Raw genomic sequence first — 17,804 nt, 5'->3', positions numbered from 1 at the left:
TTATTATTATTATTTTGAATAACAATTGCATACGTTGGGCAAACAGGTGTTGAATTCATCGATGCGATTTGTTTCAACGAATTTTCTTGCTCGTCTCTTGTATCTCACACCCCAACCCCAACCATCCCCCCTCTATCAAAATTTCTCTCTCTTTCTCTCTCTCTCTCATGCACTCTCTCGTGTTGCTTGATATCCATTTCATTGTTTTTCATGCATTGTTTGCGTTTAGTAAACACACAGCGCGCGTGGCTACGCGTTCCGCGTGCTTTTTCTCTTGTGCATTCTCCCCCTCCCCTCCCCCAGCCCCCCTCTTTCTCTCACTATATTTCTCTCTCTTTCTCTCCTATGTATCTATATATGTAGTACAAATATGCATCGCATGGCCGATGGCGTTCATCCATGGGCACGTTGACTTTAGTGTGTATGCATATTGCTATTTTTCTCCCTTTCTCACGTACAGGTATACGTATAGGTATATGCATAGGTATACAAGCGTACACACACATATGTTTATATATATTTTTCCCGTTTGTTTTTTTATACAACTCGTTTCGTTGACACTTGTAGTTCTATCTATCGATTGGAAAGTGTTCGCGCACGATTAGATGATATTTTATTGTTGTTATTATTGTTATTGTTGTTGTTTTCGTTAAATTAATAACAATTCTCTCTCGTAGAAATATCGAAATTTTATACGGGACGTGTAAAATATATTTATATGTGTGAATGTCGTATTTATTTTATAATCGATTTGAGGGTGTATTATAAATAAAAAATAAAAATATAAGTGATAAACACTTATGTCGTTATATTCTACACGATATTCGATATAAAGATTTATAAAAAACATATTAAATATACTAAGCATTGTGTTAATGTAATTAAAACAGAAAAAGAGATAACAAAAACAAAAAAGACAAGAAATTTGTTATCGTATTAATAAAGTATTCGAGATTAAAAAATAATAGATTGATATAATAATATAATATTTTTCATCGAAAAAGAACACACGAAAATCTTTTTGAATTAAATATAAAATTATTATTATATATATAATGTGTGCACACAAAAAAAATCGAAAAAAAATGATTCGTGATCAACATTAATAAAAAAAATCATTTTCGATTATTCGTATATAAAAACATTTTTAATATTATATAATAATTTTCGTTAAATTATTTTACGCGGATTCTCGTTTTACTCGCGAAATTGTAAAAAGTCTCATGGAGAAATTTCCAGAACGATAAACGAAGATACTACGGAAAACTTTCATTCGTCTGACATCGGATAAATTCATTATCGTGTTCTCTACGAACAATCGTACTCTCTCTCTATCTTCTCTCTCTCTTTCTCTCTTTCTCTTTCTCTCTCTTTCTATCAAAGTGAACTAATTAAAGTGTAAGCCGGCGTGTTAATGGAAGAATTTTAAAGTCGACTCGCTTCGATTTCATTTCATTTCATTTCATTTCATTGTCAGTGATTCTTCTCGCCAACCGCAAGATAAAACGAACTCACTCACTCACAATCTCGTTTTTTTTTTTTTATCTTTCTTTCCATTTCTTTTTTTTCTTTCTTTTCTTTTCTTTTTTAATTGTTATTGTTGTTGCCTATTTTTTCCTCAATTTAATCGTTGATATTAATGATGCTTCCTAAAAAAAATTGTTCCTCGTTTTCCATTACTTTGTTCGATTAATTAATTATCAATACAAACAAAAAATGGTAATTTTGTGCTTTATATCGGGCCCCTGTATACACGTATTATAAAATTAATTTTACTTTACGCACACACACATTCGTCAATTTTTTTTTCAATCTTTAATAATTGTCGAATGGAAACGTTATTTTTTAATTATATGAAAAAAAATCTGGAAATTTATTTGTGCAAGAATAATTTGAATCACCGATAAGTGTTGCAAGTCGGTGATATATCAACACGTATTTAAATAATACGTTAAATTAAAAATAATATTATAATGCGTGTAAACTAAATTATTTAAAACGTTCTGTCACATCGTTTTAGAAAATAATAATATTCCGTTGTAATTGTTTTCCATTGGCAAATTTTATCGGGTAAATTTTTACAAAGTCGTAAATTGATTTTAAAATTGTCGTTTGACAGGGATAAGAAGAAAGAAAATCACGTAACAATATTGCTTAGCCAAGTTCGTTAGACAAGTCAACGTGACACGGGTATAAAGAATGATGCAAGAACACCAGGTGAAGAGTAAACGAAAATGAGGTGGGTGGGTGTTTGGTAGTATGGGAGGAGGTGGGAGGGATGAGAATAGTATATAAGATCCTTTATCAAGGTATCTCAATAAGGAGTTCAATAAAACGAATCTAGGAAGCATATTAATTTCAAAAGGAGGAAAAAAGAATAAGAATAATAATAATAATAATAATAAGAAAGAAAAAGAATAAGAAGAAGAAGAAGAAGAATATTAAAACATAGGAAAAATGGTAACACCTTCGGGGGGGGGGGGGGTTATTAAAGCGAGAGTAATTTCCATAAAGGGAGTAAAAGAGAAATAGCAGAGAGAGAGAGAGAGAGAGAGAGAGAGAGAGAGAGAAAGAGAGGACTCGAAAAACGCTTAGCCGCACATTTCGTAATCAATTTTACGAAAGGCCAATTACCGAGAAGGGAGCCGTAGGAAAACGTCCCCTTTCCCTTCCTCCCTCTTCCCCCCTTGCCCCACCCCCCGTCCGCTGTCCGCCCTTCAATTACGTGAAATCGGAGAGAGAGGCCACTTTCTTCGATGATAAATTGTCACAAAGTTACGAGAGCGCGAAACCGATCAGTTTTCTTTTTTTTTTTTTTTTTTTTATCGCCCTCGTTCAACCTAACGGGGGGGGGGAAAAAAAAAAAGATACGGGACGAGGTTTCTTCTCTTCGCGAGAAACCATCGCGAATTTCGTGCTATGCGAAGAGTAAGAAGAGGCGGGTGGGGGGGGGTGGGGGAATGAAAAAAAAAAATAAAAATAAAATTAAAAAAGAGAAAGAAATAGTGAGAGGGTGAAAGGGGAGAAGAAAGAAAGAAAAAAGAAAAAGAAAAGTAAAAGAAAAAAAATAAGGAAGAAGAAGAAGAAGAAGATGATGGTGGTGGTGATGGTGGTACTCCTCGTCATCCAAAACACGTTAAGAAAAGGAGTTTGAGAAAGAACTACGAGGTAATCCATCCAAGCTCGTCTTCGAGTAATTAAAACTTATAATTCGCGGTGGTGGTGGTGGTGGTGGTGGTATTAGTGTTGGTGTTGGTCGTCGTCATCGTTGCTATCGTGTTTCATCTTTTTCGTTCGAAGGGACCAACAAGAGCACCACCAATACCAACACCAACACCAACACCAACACTTTTCTCTTTTCTCTTTCCACGAATTCATCTTTCACCCTTGTTCCTTCGTTTTCTCTCGTTTTTGGCATCAACGCCACTCCAAAATGTACTCCTGTCGACACCATCAACTAGAAAGAGATAGAAATAAAAGAAGAAGAAGAAAAAAAAAGAAAGGAAGAGCAAAGCTAATGCATATTTCATACTTTGTACCGCAATTACTTTATCGTGTTCACCCCCTTCCCCATTCCCCCCCCCCGCTTTCCCCCCTGCCACACTCAATGAATTTCGAAATCCGACCAGGATCTATTCTATATATCTATTTTTTCTATGTGTACGAGTATATATATATGTGTGTGTATGTGTGTGGTATGTACGTACGTTTATTGAGGGTTCAAGATAAGATCCGAGTACGAAAAAGGGAACGAAACGGGAATACTTATCTTCCTGTCTAGGCTGTTACTAAAATAGATTCGAAATACAATAAGGTTAAATTTTATGCACATCACATTTGATTTTCTCTCTCATCACTGACCGGTAAAGATCGAAGAATTGAACGATAGAAATCAGTTAGGAGTAGTAGTAGTAGTAGTCTTTCTTAGTTTTACATTGAAATATTTTTATGGTAAAATTTTACTTTAAAGTAATTCGAGATACGCGTATCTATTATCTTTTTCTTCAACATTTTATTAGGACTTTATTCTGTTATAATAGGCTTTTTTTTATTGCTATTTCTAGGAGCGATTTATTTATTTATAAATAAATAAATGAGATGCTTTTTTTCATTCTTCTTTTTTTTCTTTATTAGTAATCAAATAAATTCTATAAGAACGTCGAATAATGCTATTGAACATGTGCGAACGATTTCTTTCTAATATTATTATAATTTTAATCAAATAAAAGTTCCGGTTTTTTTGAAACACTTGATAAATACATTAATGTAACGTGTATAGAATGAACGTGTGTGTAGAATTGGGGAATAAAAAAAATGGTCTACAAAATTATAACGAAATAATATTGACAAATATTAACAATAATTAATATTAACAAATAAAATAGTGAGAAAAATAGATGATGGCTTTTTGCAAAATTGCATATAATAAATAAACATATTATATATATATATATATACAATACACCAGTACGTAGTTGTATAAAAAATAAAATACTACGATATAAGTTGGTTGTATTCTCCATACAAGAATTATAATAGAAAGTATAAGAGAATGAAAGAAAGGGTAGTTAAAAAGCATGGGGTATTTTCCGGAAAGGAAACAATATTAAAGAAAGGTGTGAAAGAGACAGAGAAAGAATTGAGAGAGGGTGGGTGGTGGGGGTGGCAGCAACAAGGTCCGCACAACACGAACGAGGTTTACCTGTTTTCCATTGTGTCATCGTTTCGAAATTAATTCGCACCTGGATGAAAATCCATTCGTTCCCTTCCCCCCCCCCACCCCCACGCATTTTTCTATTTATTTATTTTTTCCTTTTTTTCGAAAAAACGTCCAACCTCGAGAAACACTACCCCCCGCCCCCCGTTTTCTTCTATCAATAATCGATATCTCAGACCATAACTTATGACTCGTACGAGTTTCACCGTGCAAATCCCGTTTCTTCGAGGAAATAGAACCGATAAGTTCGCGAAAGTTTTAAAACGTTCTAAGAATAAGCTGAGAAACAAGTTTTATCGAGCGTGCAACGTACCAAGAAAGAAAAAGAGAAAGAGAGAGAGAGAGAGAGAGTGAGAGAGAGGGGGAAGGGGGTAGAGGGAGAAAGAATGAGTCTGAAGAAGGAAGAAAGAACGAGAAGAGCTTATAAAATGAAAACTGTTTAAAGAGAGGGTGAACTTTGGCCGAAATCTAATCGAATTCGAAAATCTTCTTACTGTCTACCTATCTCTCTCTCTCTCTCTCTCTCTCTCTCTTTCTATTTTTCTCTCTTTTTGTGTAAAGATAAAGTTTAGTCTGGATTAACATTCGTTGGTTGAATCGATTAGATCCTGTTATCGTAAAAAAAAAAAAAAAAGAAGAAGAAGAAGAAAAAGAAAAAGTTGATATACTCTCAGAAACGAATTTAAAATTAGGATTAACGTGTCTTAATCGCGTATTTTCATTTCTTTGTAAGAATCTTAAAAATAATTAAAGAAGATAGAGATTAATAAGTAATAAGAGAAATTGTTATTACTTCTTTGAGAAACATTTTCATTTTAACTTTGACAAAGTGGGTGGAGGATGAGTGTGTGTGTGTGTGGGTGATAGTGATGGTTGGTGTACGTACTTACACACGGGGAAAAGTTCCTAGACGAAATAAGATACGAAGAATAAAAATAAAATACAGAGACGAAGTGAGATAGTATGTGCATATGTGTGTGAGAAAAAGAGTGAGTAGAGTTAGGTGTGGTGAGGTGGGGTGGGGTAGGGGGATAGAAAATAGGCTTGGATAAAAGAGTGACTGGTAGAAGGCACATGAATGTGTTCGTGTATATATTACGAACAATGTATTTATATGTTCCGGTCAATCTATACAATGCCCAGAATATATACATTGATCGGAACATATATACACACATACATATATATATATATATATATATAACATACATTATATATATTTCTATTTTCTTATACATATATGTGTGTAAGTGTGTTAACCCCTCATATCGAAATAGTAGTGTAGTAGTAGTAGTAGTAGTAGTAACACGCGTAAGTACACACGTAGAAAAGGAACGTATCCTGTAAGAGAAGCGAACAGTGGCGCAGATGGCTGATCCACTCAATTTCAGATTCATGGATGCCAGACTGAAAAATGTTACTTTTCTCTCATCCTCGCCATCTTTCTCTCTCTCTCACTCTTTCTTTATTTCTTTTCATCTATTTGTTTTTCCTTCCTCTTATTCTTATTCTTCTTCTTCATCTTCATCTGCTTCCTCTTCTTCTGCATTTTTCTATTCCGGTACAAAAGAAAAGAACAGAAGGAAAGAAGGGTGGATAGAAAGTGAGGGGGTGGGAAGGGGTCGGGTGGTGGTGGTGGTGGTGTTGGTAGTTTTTCTCCGTTAAGAGAAACGTCTAGCCACCCCCACTCTTTTTTTTCCAGAAGAGACACGTCTAAAATATAATAAACCATCCTCCCCCCCCTTCCCCTCCCCCCTTCCCCTTCCTTCTTCTTCTTCTTCTTTCTTCCTCCTCTTCTATCTTTTCTCTCACTTTACCTTTATATCTATTTTATTTTCTTTTTATTTCTTTCTCTTCTTCTTCTTCTTCTTATTCTTTTTCTTATAAATACGCTTATATGAATTTCGAATATATTTTACAGGTTGGGCTTTTGAGACACTGTATACCGAGCCTCGTTGGTTAATATTTTCTTGCAATTTTCTTTTCGGAAAAAGGGGAAGCAGCTTGCTTTCCCTTTTTTTTTTTTTTTATACCTCATGCCACCCTCAGTTTTTTTTTCTCTTCTACTTGTAAGGATTGTACATTTAGATTTGTAATAACATCATTCGTCGGTTTTCCCTTTTCTTTTCTTTTTTTTTTTCCCTCCCCCATTGTATCTTTTCCCCTTTCGACTTATGTAAGATTTTGTGGGGTTGATAACGTCGATAATGTCGGGTAACTAAGTTACCCCTTTTTTTTTTGTTGCATTTCTTTTTCTTTTTTTCGTCATGTCTACCCCTTCTCTTTTTACTTATTTTAATTTTATATAATAAAGAATCTAATGAGATTTAGATAATTTCGTACAATTCATATAGAAAGATAGATACGAAATTTGATAGGAAATAAACTTCGATATATTTTTTTATTTATTTCTCTTTTATTTCCCTCTCTCTCTCTCTCTCTCTTTTTCTCTCTCTCTCTCTCTCTCTTAATTTATTACCACAATGACGACGTAACATTACATCGTTTCGTATTTCAATCATACACATTCACCGTATTATCTCAAATATCTCAATTTGTTAGATGAGATTTGCTTATTGTCAGAGAACGTCTGTCTCTTACTCATACACGTACAAAAGTAACACATAACACACACACACACACACATGTAGATACAGGTATTGTATATATAGATATTTAGATTATACAATAAATTTCATTCTTTTAAGAGTAATCCAATTCTTGGGGTGGAAAAATGAAGAAATGATTTAAAAAAAAAAAAGAAAGTGAAAGAGAAAGAGAGAGATAGTTGAATATTTTTATTTATAAAATTGAATAGATTTTAAATACCATTATGAAAACTAATGTTAAAGAGAGGATTGGGTTTTCTTGCTTGCTTGCATCGTTGCCGCGAAGACAAACCTTTAACAAAGTTTTGAACACGTCGCGATGGATATTGAATAACGCATTAGCGAAAGCAATCAGGAGCAATGACAAAGTTTCACGTCGTTATTAATGCTTCTCTCTCTCTCTCTCTCTCTCTCTCTCTTTCAGTTACATTAGACTATCCTTGTCTAGCAATCTAACTCTATCTTTCTAGAAATATTGTCGTGTCTCCCATGGCTATCCCTTGAAACTATCGTATCCCATAAGCATCGACAAACGTCTATGTATACGTAGATATATACAATTACACGTATTAATCATTTTAGGAATTTGTAAAAGTATTGACAAAAAAAAAAATAATTCTACAATGACGTATACATAAGTATTTGTGATAGATAAGTTACATTTGAATAACCATTTCAAAGTATTTATTTTAATCTCGATTCTCTATAGCACAGATATATATATATATATTCTTTTTTTTATATCGAATTTATTTATATCGAAAAGAATTTAAAAAAATAAAATAGGATTTTCATGATACGTGCGAGAAAGAATAAAAATCATAATAATACTATAAACTTTAATCACAAATTTGAATATGGTAACCTATAGAATAAAAATATATATAAAAGTTAAATAAAATGGTATATTCATTAGCAATGTATATGTGTTTTTTGATCTTATACCATAAAGATTACAACGTTTATTCATTTCCATTTCTTATTCGTCCACGTTAACCTATCTCTCTCTCTCTCTCTCTCTCTCTCTTCATATTAAATTATATAAATTATAAATTACTTGCGTGTATAATTTCTAAGGTGAATCGTAGAGAACTATCTCGAACGATCAGTATAAAGTAAGTAGATAGAAGAAGGCTTACAATTTGGAATATAGTCAAATCCTTGTTGGTTGGGTTGGGTTGGGTTGGGTGGAGGGGGAGGGAGTGAGGGATGGATGACTATGCTATTCGAGAAAGAAGAGAAGATATACGAAAAGGAATAAATGAAACAGAGAGAGAGAAAGAAACATATACATATATACATAAGTATGTATATATATATATATATATATATAGAATGCAACTAACGAAAACTCTGTTTCGAAACTAGCAACTAGCATGGTGGGAAAGTGAAGAAAGTTTTAGAGAATAGTAACGAATAAGAGAGAGATAGATAGATAGATAGATAGAAAGTTAATGTCACTTAGTTAAAATCTTTCTTAGATAGCTTAATTAACGACAGAAGTCTTCTATAAATTCGTTCTTCTAATACTAATTCAACATTCCTATCCTTGTCACCCTTCTCTCTCACTCATCCATTTATTTTCTCTCTCTCTCTCCCTCTCTTTCTCTCGGAAATTCTTTTTCTTAGGCCTTCTGTTTTTTTATATCATTTCTCATCACATTTTATTCCGTTTTACTTTATCCCTATTTTATTTTCTACTTTATTTTTTTCTTTTTTTACAATACCTTCATCTATCTTTCTCTCTGTCTCTCTCTCTCTCTCCCTCTCTGATTTTCTGTTGTTCGGCATATCGAAATACGACACAAGCCATGAACCGAGAACGTACTAGGAACACAAAAGCCGTACAGCTTGTCCCGAACCTTAATTATCTTCCTGCTCGTATATGCGTCCGGAATTACCCTTTAGCAATATTACAGGCCCTATGAAGGCCCTATGAAACAACGTCCCAGTTTCTATCTCACTTTCTTTCTATATATATATATATATATATATGTATATACTTTTATTTTTCATCATTCTAAAATGTGAAAGCAAACGATACTTTAACTATCGTAACATTAAACGCGTAATATTAAAATTTGGAAAAAAAAAAAGAATTTTATCGCTCTCTTTTTTCTAATCTTTTTTTTCTCTTTCTCTCTCTCTCTCTCAGTCTTGCTCGCGGCCATTTTATTCGTATACTTTTTTTTTCTTTTTATACTCGCGATTCAATGTGAGCTTTTTTTATTTTTTTTCCCCCCCCCCTTTTTTTCTACCTCTCCTTACGTTTTTCTTATTTTTTCTTTTTTTTTTTTTTTTCATCCTCCGTATATAACACGCCTAAGGGTTTGATTATTATTTCTCAGGGAATGTACGTATTGATTTTGTGAGTAGTAAAGATTGAGGAATAAAATATAAATTTGTTACTTCGCGTATATAGATTTATAGAGCGTAGATTATTGATTTATAAATCAAAAAAAAAAAGAAATGAAAGGAAACTATTTTCTATTACTTACGATTGTTTTTTTATGTCTACGCAAGTATTTATAATTGAAACGTTAATAAATTTGTGAAATCTGAAATGTTATAGTTTTGTTTTATAGTGTATATTTAATTACCAAAGGTGTTTACAATCGTTAATTGTATAATTCTATAGAGTAATTTGATTTCGTTAAATTTTGGTTCTTTTTTTTTTCTTTTTTGTATATTACATTTATCGTTGTAACATTCATTTGAATTTACAAGTTATGTCAATGTATCGAGTAAGCAAAAATGATTAATATAATTCTCATTGATAATCGATTGTATATTCTCTCTATTAATACAAAAAGAAAATTGTATATTTTTAGAACAACATGGTTATGGTGGAAATATTAAAGGATTCGATGTTAAGAGCCGATAAATTGAATTTTGGTTGTTTTGAAGGAAGTACGATTTCCTTCGTCGACATTGGATCGATCAATTTCTTTTTCCTAAAGAAATTTTAAGCAAAACTTAGTTTCGTGGAAACGTACGAAAATAAGGAAACTAGGATAGATTAGGATAAACTAAGAGAGAACACTTATTGTAATAGAAATAATTTGTATTACATAAAAATTCATGAAAATTAAGAACAATTGATGGTATGTTTCTTAAGGGTTAATCAAAAAAGTTGTGTCACCCTTAACACCATTGTATAATATGAACCCTTATTAATAAAAAAACTAAAACATAACAAACATATAATTAACAATAAAATCATAAATAAATCAAATTGATTCGTTCCAATAATCTAACGTCAAAGATAGAACTCGTTTTTATTAACAAACAAACAAAAATAGAATAAAACGACAAAATATTCACATTACAAATAATTCAATTTATTATCTATTCAAAATTCTGAATTAATTTTCATCAAAAAGTAAAACAAATTCCTCAATAATACATCTTATAATAAACGAAAAAATTTTCCACATTTATATTAATCAATAATAATTAATATATAACTCTATGACTTACACACTTTTGTTCAAAAGAAGAAAAAACAAAATTAAACGAGGATATTAAAAAGGGTTCTTGTATTTTTTCTTCTATTTTTTTCTCTTGGAATACTAGCTCGGTTAGATAAGACAGACCTTAAAACTCATCGGCGTGTCTTGCAAGTAATGTTTCTTTATCGTAAACCCCATAGATACCTTTAACTAAGAAGCAACGTATAGAAAATGGCGATGGTTACTGCCACGCGAGTCGTTTACAACGTTACAACTGGAAAACTGTGGAACTGGGAGAAATATATTGGAAGAAAGATAGGCTGAAAAAAGAAGAAGAAAAACAGTGGGTAGGTGAGGAAGGGGGATGGTGGGGGTGTGTTGGGCGGATGGTTGAGATTAAGGGGGTAAAGGATGGGTGGAAGACACCCATAAGAGGTTAACAACGACATGTTGGTAAACGCAGGCATGGTATAACGCACTAACATAAAAGCTAATGTAGCAAAGTGCGGTTAGTGACTGTACCGGAAACGGGTCCTGCTGGATACAAGCTAAGATCGTTCGTGTCTTTTAATATCTTTCAACGATGCTACCCCTAAGTCCACTCCTTCAACCAGAAAACATCAACGAGTACGTCTAACTCTTTCCTTTTTTTCTTTTTTTTTTTTTCTTTGAAGAAGAAAAAAAATGTACTTGTTTTGTTATTTGTGTGTGTGTGTGTGTGTTTTTTGGTTTTCCGTCCACGTGTTGCATAACGCATAAATCGTGTCACTGATATAAAAACAAAATCATTATGTTTTTTAATAGAATATTTTTTTATACTTTAATTTTCTTTCACGTTTACGTCATCGCGCGTTAATGCGGTATTTATAGGTTTTTTTTTTGATGTTTTTCAAACGAACGAATTAACGATTTAACGAATGGTTTTTCTTTTCTTCTTTTTCCTTTTCCACGCTCGTCTTCTTTAATAATTATAACAACACGCGAATAATTATTATTTCAAAAAATTCGTATATCTTGTTGGTTGTGTTATATAACATTGCGGTTTTATTTGAATGTTTGTGTGACGAGGTAAAAGAAATTAACACACACACATTTGGTATTTATTATTTATTTCGAAAAATGTATCTCCCTGTTCTTGTTTTTCTTTTGATCCCATTTTCTCTCTCTCTCTCTCTCTCTCACTCTCTCTCTCTCAGTCTCTCAAACGCATTCTAGCGTTTAATATATTATATTCCATCGTGTTGCGATCAACTCATTAATTTTATCCTTACTCATTCATTTACTTTTCTATTTACACACACACACCTACACTCGGTTCTTTATTTTTTTAATTCGCATCTCACACTGGGGTTAATAATACCGAATTGAAATAAAATCGAATGAGGAATTTTCATTGAGAGAGAAAAATAGAGAGAGAGAGAGAGAGAGAGAGAAGATATATAAGGAGGGAAATAAGCAATTAATTGGTAAAGGAAAATTACTATAGAGAGAGAAAAAAAATATAACGAATGAACTATGATGATAGATAGTAACTAGCATTGCTGAAGGATTTTATACGTCTGACTTTACCTCGTAGAAGACAAAAGTCAACTCTTCTACGTTATTAAGTCCTTGGAAAAGCAAATTGAAAGCGGTAAGAGAAAATGGGAAGGTTAAGGTAAGGAAAAGGGATGAAGAAGGTATTCAGGGAGTTAAAGGGAACATGAACGAAGACCAATTAACGTTACCGATCGTCGAACTTTATCAAAGATAAAATCGATGGAATGAACTATTCTCGCAATTCCTACGAACGACAAATAAAATGAGAATGATAATCGAAAGATATAGGAGTCATTTAGTTGATTTTCAAATCGTTAAAAATTTATGTGGAAAAACTCAGTGAGAAAGATTTACTATAGCAAATCACATTCGATGAAATATTCGAATTTGTGTTAATGTTGAGCTGATTTTTGGTATACCTTCGTAAATTTACGATGATGTACCTAACGAGAGAAAGGAACTGGAAAAGGGAGAAGTAGAAGAAGGAAAAAAAAATCGAAAACCTTTAGGGATAACACCCTAAAGGTTTATTCCCATTGGAATTCGGTTTATTAACTTTTGCTGTTCCTGCAATGATCACGACGAACGTTCTGATGGTTCAGAATCAACCGATATCATTCGTAGATGATAAAGTAACGATACTCGGTTATTTTTATCAATGAGAAAACGAAGATCGACGATTTTTCTTTTTTTCTTTTTGTTTTTGTTTTTGTTCTACGTTAAACTATCCTTTCTTTCTTTCTTTTGTTGATAGTTGGACGATATATTGAAAATATATTAAATCAATTTGTATAATTACGCATACGTCCACAGGAATAAGAAACAATTAAGATTCATTTTATTAATTTGACGAGTTAAAATGTAAAAATTAAGAGATACTTATGGTGATTTTGATTAAATATTTATAAAATGATACACATTTATAAAAAAAATTAGAAATTTTCTTACACACATACGTGTTATATACCATTATTGGATTTACAAAATTATATTTACTTTAATTGTGATCATCGTATTTGTTTTTATTTTATAAATAATAAAATTGACAAAATTAACAATAATACTATATAATATAATACAATCAAATTTCATACATGTCAATTATCCCACAGATTTTCATACAATTTTCATACAAAACCCGTGTAACGTGTGAACACTGTTCAACGTTATATGGGAATTTAATGTAATATATCCCACAGATACGATTGAGTTCTCACAAATACACGAGAATAGATATCGTGTCGTGATCTCGGGATGCTGAAACACGTGAACAAGGAAGAGAAAGGGGGTGAGAGGGTGAGACTACTGGTTGCAGTAGTCGAAGAGATTCGGTATCCATTAATATTCTCGAGAAACGTGGATCGAAGTTCAATTATTCAAAGGAACGCCGTTATACGCTCGTCACCCTCTGTAATGGTGCTGAGCACCTTTTTTTGGCGTTTCATTCGATGCGCGTTTGTACACCTTATACACACACACACACACACACACATAATATATAATATATAAAAGAGTACACGAAGGCACGCGGATTTCGTCTCAGAATTTCTTCCAAGGAAAAAGCCCTTAGATAAAGAGAGAAAGATGTAATATTGAGAAGAAAAAGGGAAGATTGGTACCCCTGGGACACGTGGGGGTAAAATAGGGTGGTGGGTTAGGGGTTGATAGAGGGTCGCGTAGACCGACGCAATGGCACACCGTACTGATTACACCCATACCAAACTATACCAACCATTTCGTTCGGTGTGTTTCCCAATACGAATTAAAACGTATCAAGAGTATACTACTTTACTTGTGTGTGTATATATAGATATATATAAGTACGTATAATACATATATATAAAATAGATACTACTGAGAGTTACGAAAGATATCTTATATATAATATATGTATAGGTATATAATACTTCTTCCACTTTTGACCTCGAATTTCTTTCGAAGTGTATGACGTTTCTTAGCCTCGAAGGATCATTCCACAAAAAAAAAAAAAAAAAAAACAGGAATGAAATCGACAATTTCTAGATACATGTATCTTTTTTTATTTACTTTTTAATCTTATTATTTTATTTAATATTAATTATTATATTAATTCTTATTTCTTATGTGATTAAATTTGAATAGAGAAGAACGAAAATTGATTGATTGAATAAATGAAAAGAATTTTTTGATTTTCGTTAATAGAATTGAAATGTGTTAATATGCATCATGCAATGGGAGTTCGTTCACGTGATCAAGTACCAACAGTTTGGTTAATGTAAATACGTTATCTATATCACACATATGCACCACCATCGCTATTATACTACTACTATTCCTATGTATAACATATATTTTGTTTTGCTCGGGGGGTGGATTGGGGAAAGGGGGTAGGAGGGGAGGGGTCGTATACTCTCTCTCTCTCTCTGGTCGTACTGTCGACAAGTAAACACTTCTTCTCACGGTAATTTTCAACATAACACAACATCGTTGTTCAACATATGTGATATTATGTACGTACATTTAAACAGTTTACGTTTTCTACTTCATATGTGGTTTTAATGTAATTCCAACTTTAGTCTTCGCTTTAATTTCATAATTATCCATTTATATAATCTCATTTATAGATTTTATTCAAATTGTTTTAAATTCGTCTATGATGATTATTCAAGTATTGTGTTCTTCTTAATAAATAGATAATATTTTAATTTAATATTGTACTTTTTTGTGTATTACTTTATTTAATGAAATATTAAATATTTTCGATATACATTAAATGTCGATATACAGACATTTGTGATTTATTAAGTTAAACGAATTTTTGAATATATATATATACATGTATGTATATATTCGAATATGATATTCAAAACCATCATCCATCGAAACGTTAAGGAAATATTTGATTTGATTATATTATATTTGTAATATTGATCATCGTTATTGATCAATAATCGTATCCGTCGTGTACCGTTATCATCGTTTCGTAGTTAGAATAATGAGATATCGATATATCCATTAACGTTTAAATGGAGTTGAAAATTTGTCATATTTGCTCGTAAACATTTATATCGAATTAGAAATTTGCACAGGGAAATGTTTGCAAATGTTTGTACGTGTACATATCGAACGAACGAACGAACGAATGAATGAACGTACAAACGAATTCGTGTTCATTCCTCTTGCGAATACACTCATTTTATACGAGGGACCGACCACTTACAAATGTAGTTGAATAACGCTATGAACTTTTACGATATCGTTTTACGCTTCTAATAATATCATATCTTTTTAAAAGATAACCAAAAATAATTTATATATTATCGATATCTAAACATTTGTTTTTCGTCAGAAATAAAACGACGAAACAAAAATATTATACTTGTTCGGATAATTATTATAGTTAAAGAAAAATTGGACAAAGAAAATTAATTCTCATCTCAGAGAATTATATTTAATTTTATAAAAACAATTATTTTTGTGTATACATTTAATCGTCTACCAACGACACATTTTTATTTTATTATCTCATAGATAAAATATAATTATATATATATATAAATTCTTTTGAAGATTAATTTGTTCAATTATTTTTCAGTTTTAAATTTACCGTCATAATTATACAGATACATTTGTTTTCGTATATATATATTTTTGATAAATTTATTTATTCTTATAGAAATTATTATACATTATCTTTTCTTTTTATATATTTGGATTTATGTAAATAGATTGCTTTTACATTAGAATCAACGTTAGCTAGCTACCTAGTTAGTTAGTTAGTTAGTTAGTTAGCTAGCTAGCTAGCTAGCTTGCAAGCTAACTTGAACGAAAAGGATTACTCTGGCTTCGTGTCGAAGTGTTCACTTTAAGCCCTATTTTCAGCGTCAAGGTCGATAACGGATCAAACGAGCAAAACTCGTCGAGTGGTCGAAACGACTAGTCAACGACTCGAACGATTTAAATTCAACACTGTTGTTAACGTTCATTCGTCTCGCCAATTGGATTAAATGAGAATTGTCATATTGCAATTACACCTACTCTTCCTGTTATTACACTAGGAGTCATTTATTCGAATTGATTCAAGGTTTATTATAAGTCAACCAATATTTTATACCCCATTTCTTTCTCTTATATTTATTAATATATATTATACAAAATTATTAATAATAATATTTATTAATTTTATATACACACACAATAAAACAAAATCAAATAGTTCATTTTTTAATAAATATTTAATTTAATATTATAACATCTATATACATTTTGTCCGAATTAATTTGGATACATATTTTTCAATGAGATTGTCATAATTAATTGGTTAATATTTTTCTTTTTAAGAACACCATTATATTATCCAAGAAATCACACCTTTCTGTTACACGATTTTTATGTTTCCAAACGAGTCATCATTGATATGACAAAAATTAATAATTCAATATGGTTAGATCATTGAGTTATAATATATGTATACAAAATGATATAGTAGTATTCATAGTACAATCGAGAAAAGAAATTAAATTTAACTTGAAACGCGATAGAAAAATAGGAAAATAACTTTTCTATTTTTCTTTTTTTTCTTTTTTTTTTTTTTTCGATAAAATCAATTTTTCGTTTTTTTTGGGAAGGAAATAAAATATCACATGTACATATTTTAAAATAACAAAAGGTACGAACAAATTTCAATAATACATATTTTAAATAACATAAACCTCTCTTTGAGTTATTTAAATATTATATTTTAAATAATAGAAATATATATAAAAAAATAGAATATATTGAATGTGGAGATCGAAAAAAAGTGATTCAACTAGTAAAGTATTTATTACATACATGAAACGTTTATCGATCAGGTTGAATAGGAAAATAGATAGAAAAAGAGAGACAGATATATATAATATATATATATATATATATATATTTTCTATGACAATGTGTAGATCAGAATCTATGGAACTTCTTGGATGGGCATCATATAGGAAGGATGCATGAAGGAAGACGTATAGAAAGGTCTCTGTCTCCTTTCAAAGAAGCTTTTCGGGCTTTTCGACAACGACGGCAAGCCAGTGCTGCTTGGCGTGGGTGGGGGGTGGTAGGAGGAGAAGGGGGAATATGTTGAAGTATTTTAATATCCAGTCCAGCAAGCGTGCAGGCCCTACCAACTCGAGTATTGTCCAGTCGACCTTCCTGCATGTGTGAATGGATAGGAATCCCATAGGGCTTTCTATAAGGGCCTTTATTGTTTGGCCGTCCGTTGCGTATCAGTGGTTGTCAAGACTCATAAAGCTTCCTTCGAACTTCAAACTCGAATTATTTTATTTTCTCAATTAATTCAATCATCTTATAAAAAAAAAAAAACATCTAATTAACTTAATTTATTTCAATTTATATTACGAAGAATAATTATTATTATTTTTTGGAATGTGAATCAACCAACCCTTTTTTTTCTATTAAAAGTTTTATATAATTTTGGAATACATATTATTTTATATAAATATTGGATGTATA

General features: G+C 31.5%; 1 long non-coding RNA gene across 2 annotated transcripts in view; it reads left to right on the top strand.

Moving 5' to 3' along the window:
- LOC106784774 overlaps nt 1-17,804 on the top strand; it is an 85,315-nt gene that overhangs the window by 44,431 nt on the left and 23,080 nt on the right. The window contains exon 3 of one of the 2 annotated variants that reach the window (XR_001381446.1): nt 2,120-2,295. The exons of the other annotated variant lie outside the window; for it this stretch is intronic. This is a non-coding gene — a long non-coding RNA (uncharacterized LOC106784774). Of the gene's footprint in view, nt 1-2,119; nt 2,296-17,804 lie in introns of those variants that run through there. 2 annotated transcript variants of the gene reach the window in all.

This window comes from Polistes canadensis, unplaced genomic scaffold (assembly GCF_001313835.1).
Source record: "Polistes canadensis isolate GaletaPanama2010 unplaced genomic scaffold, ASM131383v1 scaffold_40, whole genome shotgun sequence".
NCBI classification, from domain to species: domain Eukaryota; kingdom Metazoa; phylum Arthropoda; class Insecta; order Hymenoptera; family Vespidae; genus Polistes; species Polistes canadensis.
This window is presented reverse-complemented; position numbering and strand designations above follow the sequence as displayed.